Source organism: Gymnoscopelus braueri (genome assembly GCF_963280865.1).
Source record: "Gymnoscopelus braueri genome assembly, chromosome: 22".
Lineage (NCBI taxonomy): Eukaryota > Metazoa > Chordata > Actinopteri > Myctophiformes > Myctophidae > Gymnoscopelus > Gymnoscopelus braueri.
Window position 1 is genome coordinate 47,722,937 of NC_137624.1, and position 18,521 is coordinate 47,741,457.

The 18,521-nt window shown below is 39.1% G+C and overlaps 1 protein-coding gene across 7 annotated transcripts in view; it reads right to left on the reverse strand.

Moving 5' to 3' along the window:
- The window catches only part of sptan1 (spectrin alpha, non-erythrocytic 1), a 146,380-nt gene that overhangs the window by 118,587 nt on the left and 9,272 nt on the right, over window positions 1–18,521 (reverse strand). The window contains exon 1 of one of the 7 annotated variants that reach the window (XM_080418793.1): window positions 16,478–16,609. The exons of the other annotated variants lie outside the window; for them this stretch is intronic. The gene's annotated coding sequence lies outside the window, so the exon portion shown is untranslated. Of the gene's footprint in view, window positions 1–16,477; window positions 16,610–18,521 lie in introns of those variants that run through there. 7 annotated transcript variants of the gene reach the window in all.

Genomic DNA, 18,521 nt, shown 5'->3' on the forward strand with positions numbered 1-18,521 from the left:
GTACGCTTGCATTGACTTTATAAGGTTTTTAAAAAAAGCGTATTATTCGCACGAAAAAATCGCCCCGGTGTGTAAGGACCTTTTCACATCATTTAGGCTTAACACATTGACTGCCAGAATTATTTCATATTTTTTTAGCCAGTGCCAGAGTTTTTCATTGGAAAAAAAAAAGTACTCAGGAGCCGAAATAAAGCATTTTTAAGTTTTAAGTTAACAAGGAAGTGGATAGGAGTCTAGATCTTCAACTAATCATATCTCCTTGGTCTTTGGGTGAAATTGGAAAAAAAAAACATTAAAAAAAAAAAAAAAAAAAAAATGGCAGTCAATGTGTTAAAGGTAAATCCTGTATCAACATCAACAGCAAAACTCAACGTTTACACCAGAATGACAACACCAATACTTAAAGGAGTAGTTCACCTCAAAAAATGTCTTATTTTCTATCAATTACACCCCATGAAGCCTTGAATTCATGGAGATGTTTTAGTGTTTGTCACAAGTTACAGTAGGTCCAAATAAGAGAATATAGACACTAATTTGATGAGCGGCAGATTGTCCTACAGAGTCTCCTGTCTCCTACAGACTCTCCTACTGACTGATGACCTGGTCATCAAAGTATTGTCTCAGGAATGAGACAAAAACAAAACAAATCTGCATGAATTCAAGGCATTCATGGGGTTTCATGGGGTTTGTCTTCATGGGGTTTCATGGGGTTTGTCTTGATGGGTTTGTCAGTTATTTGTAGGAGCTCTTGTTTTATTGGATCTTGTTTAGTCGATACACTTATTAGTTTTATCTCTTTCTCATTTGATTTTCCTATTTGTCTCATGTGTTTAATAAAGTATGTAGCTGATACATGTCACTTTTACCTTAGCACTAGGTATACTCTTAGTTGTTTGTTTTTAGAAGAGAATGCACTTCATGCTTCTGGTGATTAGTAGTTAGTCTAGTAGTAGCCTACCTGTTGAATTAACTTATTGTTAATCTTATCTTCTTATAATATTAATATATTAATAATATATTTATATATATAATATATTAATAATATTAATCTTATCTCTTTGGATAAAAGCGTCTGCTAAATGACTGTAATGTAATGTAATGTAATGTAATGTAATGTAATGTAATGTGTGTAATTGATAGAAAACTAGAAAAAGTGCTCCTCGGAGCACAGGTCTCCGGCAGGTCAGGTAGGTTATTTTGGCCTCCTGGTGGCGCTATAACAGGCCAATGTGAAAAGGGTGCCATTTATTCCTCAACGTAGTGCAGATGTGCGTTCAAAGTTTCACCGCAATCGGACGCTGCGTCAAAACGGGGCACTCCTGCAAACATTACTAGTCAATCTTGGCCAATCAGGATGGAATATGAAAAATCAAACAGATCCGTCTTGATCACATGACTATAGAGATCATGTGTACCAATTTGCGTGAAATTTGGATCAAATCTGAAGGCTTAATATCAAACTAGAAAAAGTGCTCCTCGGAGCACAGGTCTCCGCCAGGTCAGGTAGGTTATTGTGGGGCAGCAATGTTCAGAATTTGCCAATCAGGATGGAATATGAAAAATTGGACAGAACCATCTTGATCACTTGACTATAGAGATAATGGGTACCGATTTGCATGATTGGACAACATTTGTAGGAGTAATATAAAAAAGAAAAGTGTTGCAAAAATCGGCCTCCTGGTGGCGCTATAATAGGGCAATGTTAAAAGAGTGTTATTTGTTCTTCAACGTAGTGCGAATGTTCGTGCAAAGTGTCACCGCAATCGGACGCTGCGTTCATGATTTGTGGCATTTTGTTCAAAACGGGCCACTCCTGCAAACTATAGATGTCAATGTTAGCCAATCAGGATGGAATATGACAAATTAAACAGATCCATCTTGATCACATGACTATAGAGATCATGTGTACCGCTTTGCGTGAAATTTGGATACATTCTGAAGGATTAAATCAAAAATTTGTTTTACATAAGTCGGCCTCCTGGTGGCGCTATGAAAGGCAAATGTGACAAAAGCAGGGCAGATGTTTTTCCTTGGCCTCTAGGGAGTATGCATGCAAAGTTTCACGCAGATCGGTGCAGCTATAGTTCAAAACACAAATCGGCCTTTTATAGCGCCACCATGAGGCTGATTTGAAACATTTCAATTGGCATTTATTCCTCAACCTAGTGGGAATGTGTTTGTGAAATCTCACAGAAATCGCAAGTTGCGTTCATGATCTGAGGCATTTTGTTGAAAACGGAGCAATCCTGCAAACTTTGGAAGCCAACCTTAGCCAATCAGGATAGAATATGGAAAATTGGACAGATCCGTGTTGATCACATGACTATAGAGATACTGTGTACTGAATTGCGTGATGTTTGGATAAAATCTGTAGGAGTACTGTCAAAAAATGTGTTTTGCAAAAAGCGGCCTCCTGGTGGCGCTATAACAGGCTCATGTGAAAAATTTGGGGCAGAGGTTCTGCTCTGGCATCCAGGGAGTGTGTGTGCACAGTTTCTCTGCGATCAAGCCAACGGTGCCAGAGATTAGCTGTACACAAAATGACAGAATGACGGACGGACACACGGACACACGGACGGACGGAAGGACAGGGGGTAAAACATACTCTCGCCATGCCTTTCGGCCTGGCGGAGACAAAAATGTGTTTTACATAAGTCTGCCTCCTGGTGGCAAATGTGAAAAATGCAGGGCAAAGGTTTTTCCTTGACCTCTAGAGAGTGTGCATACAAAGTTTTACACTGATCGGTGCAGTATAGGTAAAAACACGAATCGGCCTGTTACAGCGCCACCATGAGGCTGATTTGAACATTTTCAAATGGCATTTCTTCCAGGGAGTGTGTGTGCACGGTTTCACTGCGATCAAGCCAACGGTGCCAGAGATTAGCGGTACACAAAATGACAGATTGACACACGGACACACAGGGGGTAAAACATACTCTCTCGCCATGCCTTTCGGCCTGGCGGAGACAATGAGTAATTTTTTTGGGTGAACTACTCTTTTAATTCATTTCAAAGGTCTGTGGTGACGACACTGGACTGGAAGGTTCAGCAGAGCTACATGTCTCACAGAGTCCAGAGGCATTCATTCATTCATTCATTCATTCATTCCTTCATTCATTCATTCATTCATTCATTCATTCATTCATTCCTTCATTCATTCATTCATTCATTCATTCATTCATTCATTCATTCATTCCTTCCTTTGCATCCGGACATGGACACGGGGGTTTGGACAGCAGGGGGACAGACAATGCAGCCTGTCCAAACAGCCCCCCCCCCCCCCCGCCCCACCCTGCCGGGCCGGGCCGTGGGGCCTGGCAGCTGACAGGGCGAGCATGCCAGATGGGGGTGGGGACGGACATTCCACATGCATTTCAACAGTCTCTGGGATTCACACATCAATAGGAATGCTGCAATCAGCTTGTTTGTCCCCCCCTCCTCCCCCCCCTCCCCCCCTCCATGCCTCTGTGCCCCGAGACCACCATTTCCCCCTAGATACAACAACTATGATATTCACTATCTAGTGTTCACTATCCTACTAGATATAACTATGACATTCACTATCTAGTGTTCACTAGACTACTAGATATAACTATGATATTCACTATCTAGTGTTCACTAGACTACTAGATATAACTATGATATTCACTATCTAGTGTTCACTAGACTACTAGATATAACTATGATATTCACTATCTAGTGTTCACTAGACTACTAGATATAACTATGATATTCACTATCTAGTGTTCACTAGACTACTAGATATAACTATGATATTCACTATCTAGTATTCACTAGACTACTAGATATAACTATGATATTCACTATCTAGTATTCACTAGACTACTAGATATAACTATGACATTCACTATCTAGTATTCACTAGACTACTAGATATAACTATGATATTCACTATCTAGTGTTCACTAGACTACTAGATATAACTATGATATTCACTATCTAGTGTTCACTAGACTACTAGATATAACTATGATATTCACTATCTAGTGTTCACTAGACTACTAGATATAACTATGATATTCACTATCTAGTGTTCACTAGACTACTAGATATAACTATGATATTCACTATCTAGTATTCACTAGACTACTAGATATAACTATGACATTCACTATCTAGTATTCACTAGACTACTAGATATAACTATGATATTCACTATCTAGTGTTCACTAGACTACTAGATATAACTATGATATTCACTATCTAGTATTCACTAGACTACTAGATATAACTATGATATTCACTATCTAGTATTCACTAGACTACTAGATATAACTATGACATTCACTATCTAGTATTCACTAGACTACTAGATATAACTATGATATTCACTATCTAGTATTCACTAGACTACTAGATATAACTATGACATTCACTATCTAGTATTCACTAGACTACTAGATATAACTATGATATTCACTATCTAGTATTCACTAGACTACTAGATATAACTATGATATTCACTATCTAGTGTTCACTAGACTACTAGATATAACTATGACATTCACTATCTAGTATTCACTAGACTACTAGATATAACTATGACATTCACTATCTAGTGTTCACTAGACTACTAGATATAACTATGATATTCACTATCTAGTATTCACTAGACTACTAGATATAACTATGATATACACTATCTAGTATTCACTAGACTACTAGATATAACTATGACATTCACTATCTAGTATTCACTAGACTACTAGATATAACTATGACATTCACTATCTAGTGTTCACTAGACTACTAGATATAACTATGACATTCACTATCTAGTATTCACTAGACTACTAGATATAACTATGACATTCACTATCTAGTGTTCACTAGACTACTAGATATAACTATGACATTCACTATCTAGTATTCACTAGACTACTAGATACAACAACTATGACATTCACTAGACTACTAGATATAACTATGATATTCACTATCTAGTATTCACTAGACTACTAGATACAACAACTATGACATTCACTAGACTACTAGATATAACTATGATATTCAGTATGATACTAGATATAGGTTACAGTACAGTTCTACTGTTATAGATGTACAGTATGATACTAGATATATAGATCTACTGTGCTGTTCTGTGAAAAATGCAAGTGGGTCGAGGAGAAAATAGACCTGAGCTGTAATAGAAGCAATCAGCTGCACAATGACCTGAAACTGAGACCAGAATGTTAACGGCCTACCAGTGGATATATGCTGGTAGGGCTTTATTATAAACACCTACCAGTGGATATATGCTGGTAGGACTTTATTATAAACACCTACCAGTGGATATATGCTGGTAGGGCTTTATTATAAACACCTACCAGTGGATATATGCTGGTAGGGCTTTATTATAAACACCTACCAGTGGATATATGCTGGTAGGGCTTTATTATAAACACCTACCAGTGGATATATGCTGGTAGGGCTTTATTATAAACACCTACCAGTGGATATATGCTGGTAGGGCTTTATTATAAACACCTACCAGTGGATATGCTGGTAGGGCTTTATTATAAACACCTACCAGTGGATATATGCTGGTAGGACTTTATTATAAACACCTACCAGTGGATATATGCTGGTAGGACTTTATTGTAAACACCTACCAGTGGATATATGCTGGTAGGACTTTATTATAAACACCTACCAGTGGATATATGCTGGTAGGACTTTATTGTAAACACCTACCAGTGGATATATGCTGGTAGGACTTTATTGTAAACACCTACCAGTGGATATGCTGGTAGGGCTTTATTGTAAACACCTACCAGTGGATATGCTGGTAGGGCTTTAGGTACAAATAGCAGCAACAGAAGAATCATCAGACATTACAGAAGTAAATCCATAAATGAACAAAGCTTAACTTGCTGCACCTGTGTCTAATCAGAGACAATACAAAATAAACTAGAGAAAGTGCTCCTCGGAGCACAGGTCTCCGCCAGGTCAGGTAGAATCGGCCACCTGGTGGCGCTATAACAGGCCCATGTGAACACTTTGAAACATTTGGGGCAGAGGGGCAGAGGTTGTCATCCAGGGAGTGTGTGTGCAAAGTTTGGCTGTGATCAGGCCAACGGTGCCGGACATCAGCTGTTCACAGACAGAAGGACGGACGGACAGGGTTTAAAACATACTCTCTCTGAGACAATGACAATCTTACTGGCCCTTGTTCTACAAGATATGAGCCCTACATACTTTCCTGTAAGACAAATAGCGAAACTAGCTGAGCTCACAAAGGCAAAGTCTGTTGTGAGCTTGTACTTGTAGATCTACGCTATTTTTAAAAATGGACAATCGTTGACTAATAATGAAGTTGGGCATGACTATGAAGTCATGCCCAACATAGGGATGAATGGGTGTTGATTTCCTTTTAGCCAGAAGCATGCTTGATGAAACAGTGGCTTTCTGTTTAAGTAGAATAATGTGTTGTTTAAGTAGTATAATGTGTTGTTTAAGTAGTATAATGTGTTGTTTAAGTAGTATAATGTGTTGTTTAAGTAGTATAATGTGTTGTTTAAGTAGTATAATGTGTTGAAACACATTTTATAACCTGGACGTCCTTTTAAATGACTTTAGTCAGCAGGTCTATGAAGAGGCTTGTTTAAACTTAGAACTCATAAAGTGCAATAAGAAGGAACTGTTGCAGACATGTCTTTGTCATTGCTATCAGAACACAATTTGCTCATGAAGTTGAAATTGTAGAGATAAATAAAGGGTTAAATGTGTTCTACTGCTATGCCACTAAAATGTGGAATGCCCTTCCAACAGTCATAAAGGAGTGTGACTCCTTACACTCCTTCAAAACCGCTCTAAAAGAGCACAGGAGCCATTCAGAACTGGCCCCTGGAAAAGGTCCAAGCCTAGTATCACCAGATCCCCCCCCCCCCCCCACACACACACACACACACACACACACACACTGTACATATTTTTCTTTTAGATAACAACTTGATGAATTGAGTAGAAAGGACCCCAATGGAAACAAGCCATAGTGCATTCTTGGGTTTAAAATCCTCTTAACAGACCTGGTATAGAACTGTACTTTATGAGCTTTTTTTTTGCAAACTGTTACTAAAGTCTGATCAATCAATCAGTCAACTAATATGATTGAGATGACGGGGAGGGGCCTAGTAAAGGGTAGCTCCGCCTCCAGCTCATGTTGAGCTGCTGATAGGGTGCGGTGACTGTCCTGCAGCAGCAGATAACACGGTGCCCTGTGTGACCCCAGACCACTCAGTAAGCCTGTCACCACTTTATCAACTTTAAGTTGAACATTCATTGTCGTACAAACCATTGCCATCAACGATTTTAATGGTGTTTCTGGGCATTTAACATTGGAACATACAAATAAAACTTTCTAAACATACATTTTTTATGTATCACTTCGTGACGCGTCGTAAGCTTGTAGATCAGCTATTTCTGTTTTTTAACAAATGATTAAATATGCCAATATTTTCTTTGCACATTTCAGTTATGTGTCATATTCTGCCCTGTGAAATGTTTGATAATGAAGCCTAAAAGGCATCATTATGTTCAATGGCCAAACACACTGTGAGCACAGACACACACATGTCTGAAACCTAGCAGCACGGCTCAGTCTGCTTTATTATATCATGGTGGTCAGGTTGTCAGGGGAAACCTTCTACCGTTATCTTTCAGGAAATAGAGAAAGAACCCGTGTTCCAGCGTAGAGGAAGTTTTCTAACTCAATGTCTCTCTGAGACGGTGCTTCACAAACCTTTTAGCTCCAGACCCAAAAGAGAAATTTGTCGTCTCCATTGGGACCCAAACTAGTGAAAATAGCCGATCTACATGCTTGTAGATCTGCTATTTTCACTACTTCTTCTCCCTAATGTATGCTATTTCTTTGATTTTTATTTATTTAGTCGTGAAATTATTTTGAAAAAAAATGTTTGGATTAGTTTTTAATTCATGAAAAATAAATTCAATCTTGATGTTCAAACTAAAGTAAATCTTTTGAAATAACAATGAAAAAACTAAATGTAGGAAACAAAAAACTAAAAGGGATTTGTACTCACGACGAATGTGTCCGTGACACAGAAATGAGTCTGTGAGCCAGTGTTTGTGAACCGCTGCTCTAAGAGATGTGCCACTTCTTCAGATATTTATAGAATGAGTTTATATATTAAATGATATTTATATGATATTAAATGATATTTATATGATATTAAATGATATTTATATGATATTAAATGATATTTATATATTAAATGATATTTATATGATATTAAATGATATTTATATGATATTAAATGATATTTATATGATATTAAATGATATTTATATGATATTAAATGATATTTATATGTTGAGTCTGTGAGCCAGTGTTTGTGAACCGCTGCTCTAAGAGATGTGCCACTTCTTCAGATATTTATAGAAGCGCTCAGTGCAGCTCCTAGAGGAACACACAGGGTTAATGATTGAATCATTTAAATCATTGGTTCTCAAAGTGGGGTCCGGGGACCCCCAGGGGTCCTTGGGCGGGTACCAGGGGGTTCCCAGCCAAATGAGTTCATTTAGCATTCAATTCAGTTGAACCACTTGAGCCCGATACACACCATCTACAAGCTTGTGAGCTTGTAGATCGGCTATTTTCAAAAATAATCTTGTTTAACATTTGGAATATTTTTTGAAACATTTTGACACAAATCTTGTATGGGGGCATTGGGGGGTCCCCAGATGGGGGTCCACGGCCAAATACATCAATTTGTGGGTCCTTGACATGAAAAGGTTTGAGAACCACTGATTTAGATGATGTACATGATGGCTTCTAGGCATAAACAGGCCTGTCACAATTATTACATAACCATAAACAGGCCTGTCACAATTATTACATAACCATAAACAGGCCTGTCACAATTATTACATAACCATAAACAGGCCTGTCACAATTATTACATAACCATAAACAGGCCTGTCACAATTATTACATAACCATAAACAGGCCTGTCACAATTATTACATAACCATAAACACATCATAAGGATAGGCCTGTCACAATTATTACAAAACCATCCAATCGCAATTATTTCAGATAATAGCAATTATTTTGCCGTTTCCACTTTCCATGTTGAAAAACATTTTCAAACATTTTCCAAAAATATCAGAAATGGATGATTCACAAGATTTATAGAAGACACAGTGGCCCTCATTTATCATTATATATATCATATATATATCATTATAGATTTATAGAAGACACAGTGGCCCTCATTTATCATTATATATATCATATATATATCATTATAGATTTATAGAAGACACAGTGGCCCTCATTTATCATTATATATATCATATATATATCATTATAGATTTATAGAAGACACAGTGGCCCTCATTTATCATTATATATATCATATATATATCATTATAGATTTATAGAAGACACAGAGGCCCTCATTTATCAACGGAGCGTAAAAAACGGCTTATATTTTTCCATAAATGCGGCCGTACACCAACGTGGAGGTCACATTTATCAACGAATCCTATACAGCCAATCCTAGTGTACATCAGGTCAATCCTAGTGTACATCAGGCCAATCCTAGCGTACATCAGGCCAATCCTAGCGTACATCAGGCCAATCCTAGTGTACATCAGGTCAATCCTAGTGTACATCAGGCCAATCCTAGCGTACATCAGGCCAATCCTAGCGTACATCAGGCCAATCCTAGCGTACATCAGGTCAATCCTAGCGTACATCAGGTCAATCCTAGCGTACATCAGGTCAATCCTAGCGTACATCAGGTCAATCCTAGCGTACATCAGGTCAATCCTAGCGTACATCAGGTCAATCCTAGCGTACATCAGGTCAATCCTAGCGTACATCAGGTCAATCCTAGCGTACATCAGGTCAATCCTAGCGTACATCAGGTCAATCCTAGCGTACATCAGGTCAATCCTAGCGTACATCAGGTCAATCCTAGTGTACATCAGGTCAATCCTAGCGTACATCAGGTCAATCCTAGCGTACATCAGGTCAATCCTAGCGTACATCAGGTCAATCCTAGCGTACATCAGGTCAATCCTAGCATACATCAGGTCGGAGCTTTGATAAATCTCACGTCTGAAAACGAGCGTCATTTAAATAACACACCCTTAAATATTCTCGAAACATCCCGATTTTACGACATGAAGAACCAGAATACGACCAAACAAAGCATGGAAAGCCAATAAGAAAGAGTTTCGCCGGCTCGCCTCGCCTCGCTGCCTGTCAAGTCACACACACACACACACACACGCCTCTCTCTCTCTCTCTCTCTCTCTCTCTCTCTCTCTCTCTCTCTCTCTCTCACACACACACACACGCCCAACTAGCTGTGTCTTTCATGTAATCCGTTACGGCACAATCTTTGTCACGTAGGCTTGTAGCCTACATGAATGATATATTATGATACCAATCACATCGCCATGAATGGAATACGTTTGTATATTAATTTATTTAACCCATACCGAGCAGTGCGCGTTCGAGTTACACTAAAATAAAGCAGTCATGTAGGCTATTCCCCTTGAGACTCGGGCAGGCTGCAGTGATCCCGTGCCGCCACGTTAATAAGAGATTGGAGCGTCGGGTTTATATCCTTAACCCAGCCAGGTTGTAGCCTACATAACTCTCTATGACATAACTCCATACCATAGGACAAGCTACTGTAAGTTTGTACACATCACTGTCCATGAAAAGATGGTCGGGAGTCCCGACTCCTGGAAAATGCTCTCGCAAAAGCACTCGTATATTTTGAAAATAGCAGATCTACAAGCTCACAACACGTCGCGATGCGACGCTTGTGAGCTTGTAGATCTGCTATTTTCAATGAGGCCAGATCTGCAATCTTATCTGAATGACTATTCCCTGCCAGAGGGTTTTTTTTATTTTACTTCCCCCAGTGCCAGTGTTTAAATTTGTTTTACACAGGAGCCGAGATACAGGATTTTAAAGTAATAAGTTAACCAAGGAGTGAATGGAGCTAGAAATCTTTGGATCGTGATATCTCTGGTTCTGTGTGGATAAATTGAAAAAAAAAAAGACCAAAAAAAAAAAAAAAAAAAACTTTTTTTTTTTTTTTTTGAAAAACGGTTATACTCGTGGATGGATTTTTTTTGGCAGTAAACGGGTGTATTTTTCATCAACGGTTATACTCGTGATTGGCAGGTAAAGTGTTAAAGCAGTTTGTTTAAATTACTTTATGAAAAATGTTATATTTTCACAGGGATTATTTATTAGTGTAGATACACATTTAGGAGTGGATTATGTGTCCAGATCCAGATGCCTGTCAAACAGTCAGACAATGCTGCTCCGCAGGTCTAGAATGGAATAAACGGGCGCAGCCAACGTCAACAACTGGTCTCGACCAGACGTGAGATCTCAGCGTACCGTAGGCTGAAACCAACGTCAGGATATATTGATAAATGCCGAACGTTGCAGCGATCTCGCCGTACGCCCATTATTTGGTCTACACCACGTTGATAAATGAGGGCCAGTGTCTCTACAGAAGACACTGTGTCTCTACAGAGACACAGTGTCTCTACAGAAGACACAGTGTCTCTACAGAGACACAGTGTCTCTACAGAGACACAGTGTCTCTACAGAAGACACAGTGTCTCTACAGAAGACACAGTGTCTCTACAGAAGACACAGTGTCTATAGAAGGCACAGTGTCTATAGAAGGCACAGTGTCTCTACAGAAGACACAGTGTCTATAGAAGACACAGTGTCTCTACAGAGACACTGTGTCTCTACAGAAGGCACAGTGTCTCTACAGAAGACACAGTGTCTCTACAGAGACACAGTGTCTCTACAGAGACACTGTGTCTCTACAGAGACACAGTGTCTCTACAGAAGACACAGTGTCTCTACAGAGACACAGTGTCTCTACAGAAGACACAGTGTCTCTACAGAGACACAGTGTCTCTACAGAAGACACAGTGTCTCTACAGAAGACACAGTGTCTCTACAGAAGACAGTGTCTCTACAGAAGACACAGTGTCTCTACAGAAGACACAGTGTCTCTACAGAAGACAGTGTCTCTACAGAAGACACAGTGTCTCTACAGAAGACACAGTGTCTCTACAGAGACACTGTGTGTCTCTACAGAGACAACCAGATGGCCTGAGGCACAAACTAAAGGAAATGCATGATGTAATGCAACACGTCCCAGTTACTATGGTTACCAATCTGTTATGAGGGAGGGTCAAGACTGACACCAGCCTGAAGGTATGAACACACACACACACACACACACACACACACACACACACACACACACACACACACACACACACACACACACACACACACACACACACACACACACACACACACACACACACACACACACACACACACACACACACACACACACACACACACACACACGAAGGAAGGATACGTGTAGGAAAAGAGAACAATGCCTCATTTCCTTATCCTACAGTTGAACCAAATCAATCTGCTGCCTTGTTGCTGCAAAGAATGTGATTAAATCACAGATTATGGATTTAAATCCACACACACCCGTCCTTTACCCGTCCTTTACTCGTCCTTTACCCGTCCTTTACTCGTCCTTTACTCGTCCTTTACTCGTCCTTTACTCGTCCTTTACCCGTCCTTTACTCGTCCTTTACTCCATTTATGGGAGATATGAAGAAGAATGATTATAGGATCTAGTTAGTTAGTCTCAAAGTGATTCAGCATGAAAACTAGGTATTCTAGCCGTTTGCCTGAAACAGTCTTTTGAGACAAAGCCCCTTAAAAGTGTTATGTTGTCATCCATTAATGCTCCACAACCCCAGAACCAAGAGAGCTACTATCTAACCACAACTCAACCCCAGAACCAAGAGAGCTACTATCTAACCACAACTCAACCATACAACCAAGAGTGCTACTATCTAACCACAACTCAACCATACAACCAAGAGAGCTACTATCTAACCACAACTCAACCATAGAACCAAGAGAGCTACTATCTAACCACAACTCAACCATAGAACCAAGAGAGCTACTATCTAACTAATGTGACTGAAATGTGACTAAAAGTGTCACATTTAAAAAAAGCAGAATTAGCTGATCTACAAGCTTGTGACGCGTTGTAAGCTTGTAGATCAGCTATTATACATGTATAAAATTATTAAATGTCAATCATTTCTTGTATATTTAAGTTATTTGTCATATCTATAGCCTGTGCAATTTCTATTAGGAAGCCTAAAAGACAAACAGAAATTAAATTTATATTCATATGTTCTAATGTTCAATGGCTTAACACACAATTAAATCCTTAATCGCAATTATTTGAGTGACAATTAATTGTCAATTTTGTAATGGTGTCCAGCCATAGTCCAGCCTCTTTGGCTGCATTCACACTGGCGGACACAAAGCTACTTTAGACTAACCCTAACACAAAGCTACTTTAGACTAACCCTAACCCTAACACAAAGCTACTTTAGACTAACCCTAACCCTAACACAAAGCTACTTTAGACTAACCCTAACCCTAACCCTAACACAAAGCTACTTTAGACTAACCCTAACCCTAACCCTAACACAAAGCTACTTTAGACTAACCCTAACCCTAACACAAAGCTACTTTAGACTAACCCTAACCCTAAACCCTAACCCTAACACAAAGCTACTTTAGACTAACCCTAACCCTAACACAAAGCTACTTTAGACTAACCCTAACCCTAACCCTAACACTAAACCCTAACACAAAGCTACGGTCTACCTTTCATTTCCAATGGAAGCCGAAGCTGAAGATGACGATTAATTGTCACACAAAATAAATTGCGATTAGCGATTCAGTTTTTGGCCATTGAACATACATTGTCAACATATGAATACATATTTAATTTCAGTTTGGTCTTTTTTAGGCTTCATAATCACAAATTGCACAGGGCAGATATGACAAACAATTCAAACATACAAAGAAATTACAGACACATGTAATAATTGTACACTTTAATTTGTTTTTATAAATGCTACAGATATGCTGTGTATCTTTGCATCTTCTGTAGCCGCCAGTGTGAACGTAAGCATTAGAGTTTGTGTGTTTTTTTCCTAAGCGCAGCTCATGTTTTGAACGGTGTTTTGGGAGAGCCACGTATTTCCTCTATGCTGGAAACGAGGAGCTGAGCATCCGTTCTGCTCGCGGTGGTGTTTTTAATGTCAAATCTGATCCCATCACTCAATCAATCTAAAACCTTGGCCTTTAAACATTTTGAAATGTGATCAATCCAGAGTGGATATATAGGCTAGTATTAAAGCTCCTTGATGGTTTTTCTTTCCAGCCGTTTAATGTTTTCAAACGTCAACTATGGTTGTGAACATTTACACGCCTACATGTTTATGAGTTGTAAACGATAACTCTACAAGACCGGCTTAAAAAAAGACATGTTTTCTTACACCAGACAATAGAAGGCAAGGCATCTGTGGTAAAGTATTGCTTTAACTTCTCTGGAAAAAATGCCAACCAGTTAAATCTTTAAAATAAGGGAGGTTAAACGTTTTGACAAAATGTTGTTTCGTCACATGACTAATGCAACCTGAGGGTTCCACAGACCACAGGGATCTCCGCCAAACAAGGAAGCGATACGAGGTTCAGTTCAGTTCATTCAAGGTACTATCTATCCTATCTAGTTCACTTCATTAGGTACTATCTATCCTATCTAGTTCACTTCATCAGGTACTATCTATCCTATCTAGTTCACTTCATTAGGTACTATCTAACCTATCTAGTTCACTTCATTAGGTACTATCTAACCTATCTAGTTCACTTCATTAGGTACTATCTAACCTATCTAGTTCACTTCATTAGGTACTATCTAGACTGCCCCAACGCTCCTGATTTCGTGTATAGAGGGGCGGGTGTATAGAGCCGGCGAGAGACTGCGCCTGATCCCATTGGTTCACCGATCTGTCCGTCAACCCCCGCCCCGTTAACGCAACATCACGAGCGACGCCCACTGCACTCTGGTTGGTTGGGAAGTGAAACACTTCCTCATACCGAGTACACCGACGGGCTGGGCCAGGCTTTTATTTTTTAGCAAAACTAAACAATAAAAGCCTGGAGATCGAGGCTAGGTACTATCTAACCTATCTAGTTCACTTCATTACTATCTAACCTATCTAGTTCACTTCATTAGGTACTATCTAACCTATCTAGTTCACTTCATTAGGTACTATCTAACCTATCTAGTTCACTTCATTAGGTACTATCTAACCTATCTAGTTCACTTCATTAGGTACTATCTAACCTATCTAGTTCACTTCATTAGGTACTATCTAACCTATCTAGTTCACTTCATTAGGTACTATCTAACCTATCTAGTTCACTTCATCAGGTACATCTAACCTATCTAGTTCACTTCATTAGGTACTATCTAACCTATCTAGTTCACTTCATTAGGTACTATCTAACCTATCTAGTTCACTTCATTAGGTACTATCTAACCTATCTAGTTCACTTCATTAGGTACTATCTAACCTATCTAGTTCACTTCATCAGGTACATCTAACCTATCTAGTTCACTTCATTAGGTACTATCTAACCTATCTAGTTCACTTCATCAGGTACATCTAACCTATCTAGTTCACTTCATTAGGTACTATCTAACCTATCTAGTTCACTTCATTAGGTACTATCTAACCTATCTAGTTCACTTCATTAGGTACTATCTAACCTATCTAGTTCACTTCATTAGGTACTATCTAACCTATCTAGTTCACTTCATCAGGTACATCTAACCTATCTAGTTCACTTCATTAGGTACTATCTAACCTATCTAGTTCACTTCATTAGGTACATCTAACCTATCTAGTTCACTTCATTAGGTACTATCTAACCTATCTAGTTCACTTCATTAGGTACTATCTAACCTATCTAGTTCACTTCATTCAACTCACAAACGAGTAATACAACGGCAATCCCCAAGGGATAATGATTATTTATACATTATCGAGGTTTCTTCTGTTTCTCTATGATTTCAACAGTGTGTAGCATTGTCAGAGTCCTTCCCTGGACGCAGTGATGGTGAGTTTGCTGCGTCCTTTCTCCTCATAAAGGCGTCAGAGACGCAGGAGGTACAGGTAGTTAGTCATTTAATGTCAACATCACTCACTGCTCCCTTACAGATGAGGAGAGACCTCCATGTTGTCTGAGAGTCACCAAAACACTAACTGTTACATCATGCTTGGGCTTAGGGTCAAGACTAACGAATCACAACAAATATCATCTTCATGCACAGAATGGCACCAACAAAACAAGCTGTAGTCTGTTTCATAATGACCAAAAACTAAGTAAAACTGGACCATCGTAGAACCAATTTCACTCAAACAGTTATGACATCGTTATGAAATTAAACTAAATCAATGAAGTAACCCCTGAGATGATAAACTGGAAGACACAATTACAGAATGTGAATGAAGAAATGCATTCCAGAACACAAACCAGTTGTGTAGTTAAAGGTTCCTGTTGACTCCTTGTATCCAGCCTACATGTGTAGAGATCTAACAGTCTGCTGTGGACTCCATTAGTCTCCTAAAGCATTGAAGAAGCAAAGTGTCTCCGTCTCTCTGCATCACACAGACGCATTACTGCAGTATGAGGCTAAGGCTGTGTGGAGATGTAGCCCAGCCCATGCGTCTCTGTGCTGCCTCTCTCTCTCTCTCTCTCTCTCCCCCCCTCCCCTCCCTCCATCGCTTTATTCAGCAAAAACAACATCGCCACTGCCCCACTCTGGAAGGTTCTTCACTTCCTGCGCAGTCACAAAGTTTAGTTGCACACACACACACACGCACACGCACACACACACACACACACACACACACACACACACACACACACACACACAGTTTATCTATGCTGCCTGGCTCATGGATGGGGATGATAACTGTTGATGTTTAAACTAGTGAAACATCATCATCATGAGGAGGATTCTGGACAGTTATTTTAATTAAAAAAGAAATAAAAGGTCCTTTTAACCACTTTAAACCTGACCTGATATTATGATGAGGTATAAAACAGGCCTTACATGGCTTAAAGGACCACTTGACACATTTTCAAACCTATCTTCATGTGATTGGTCCTCACTAATGCTCATTATAATATTATATATTATATCATATCTTCATATGATTGGTCCTCACTAATGCTCATTATAATATGACATCATGTCTACTCATTCAGAGGAGGGCTGTGGACACTTCAGAAACCTGCCTACCAGTGACATCATCGATGGGCAATCCAAGCTATTAGAAACTGTAGGTTTTGTATTCATATATATAATATATATATATATATATATATATATATATATATATATATATATATATATATATATATATATATATATATATATATATATATATATATATATATATATTATATATATATATGGATACATGCTATATTGTTCTTGCGGGCAGTGATTAGCTGCAGCCTGCCATCGTTTTAAAATCTGCTGCAGTTTTGAACCTGGACTTGAAAACAAACTGCGTCATCATGCACCTTTAAGAAGGCCATCAATCACAATAGAATACATGTTTCCATCCTTAACACATTTACCGCCGGGCCCGTAGTTCTACGGGCCGTTAAATCCAACGGTTAAGCGCCGATCCCGTAGCCTACGGGCTGTGGTGCTTTTTCCTTTTTTTCGTTTTTTTTTTTTTTCAATTTTCCAGGGGGACCATTTTCAGTGTAACACCACCCGAAATCGACCGGAAGTGCGATCACGTTTTTTGTTTCCCGTCTGTCTCCATTCTAAGTCGTACACAAAAACCCCTGTAAAAGCCCCTGTAAACATGTAGTTTTTCATCCTCGCATTTCCCATGTTAACTTAAACGGTCAGAACTCAAACATGGCGGCTCCGTTTGACACGTGGTCTTCACTGGTAGAAGCAGTGAGATCTCCGCGATGTTTACAAACAGTGCACAGCTCAATCTTAAGGATCTGTGGCGACGTGAAAAAAACTAAAAACAACAATAAAACGTTGGCACTGGTGAGTACATTATGAGATTAACCTCTGGCGGTCAATGTGTTAACAACATGGACGCTATCATCATCTCTATCCACTAAAGCACATCCTTAACAACATGGACGCTATCATCATCTCTATCCACTAAAGCACATCCTGAACAACATGGACGCTATCATCATCTCTATCCACTAAAGCACATCCTTAACAACATGGACGCTATCATCATCTCTATCCACTAAAACACATCCTTAACAACATGGACGCTATCATCATCTCTATCCACTAAAGCACATCCTTAACAACATGGACTCTATCATCATCTCTATCCACTAAAGCACATCCTGAACAACATGGACGCTATCATCATCTCTATCCACTAAAACACATCCTTAACAACATGGACTCTATCATCATCTCTATCCACTAAAGCACATCCTGAACAACATGGACGCTATCATCATCTCTATCCACTAAAACACATCCTGAACAACATGGACTCTATCATCATCTCTATCC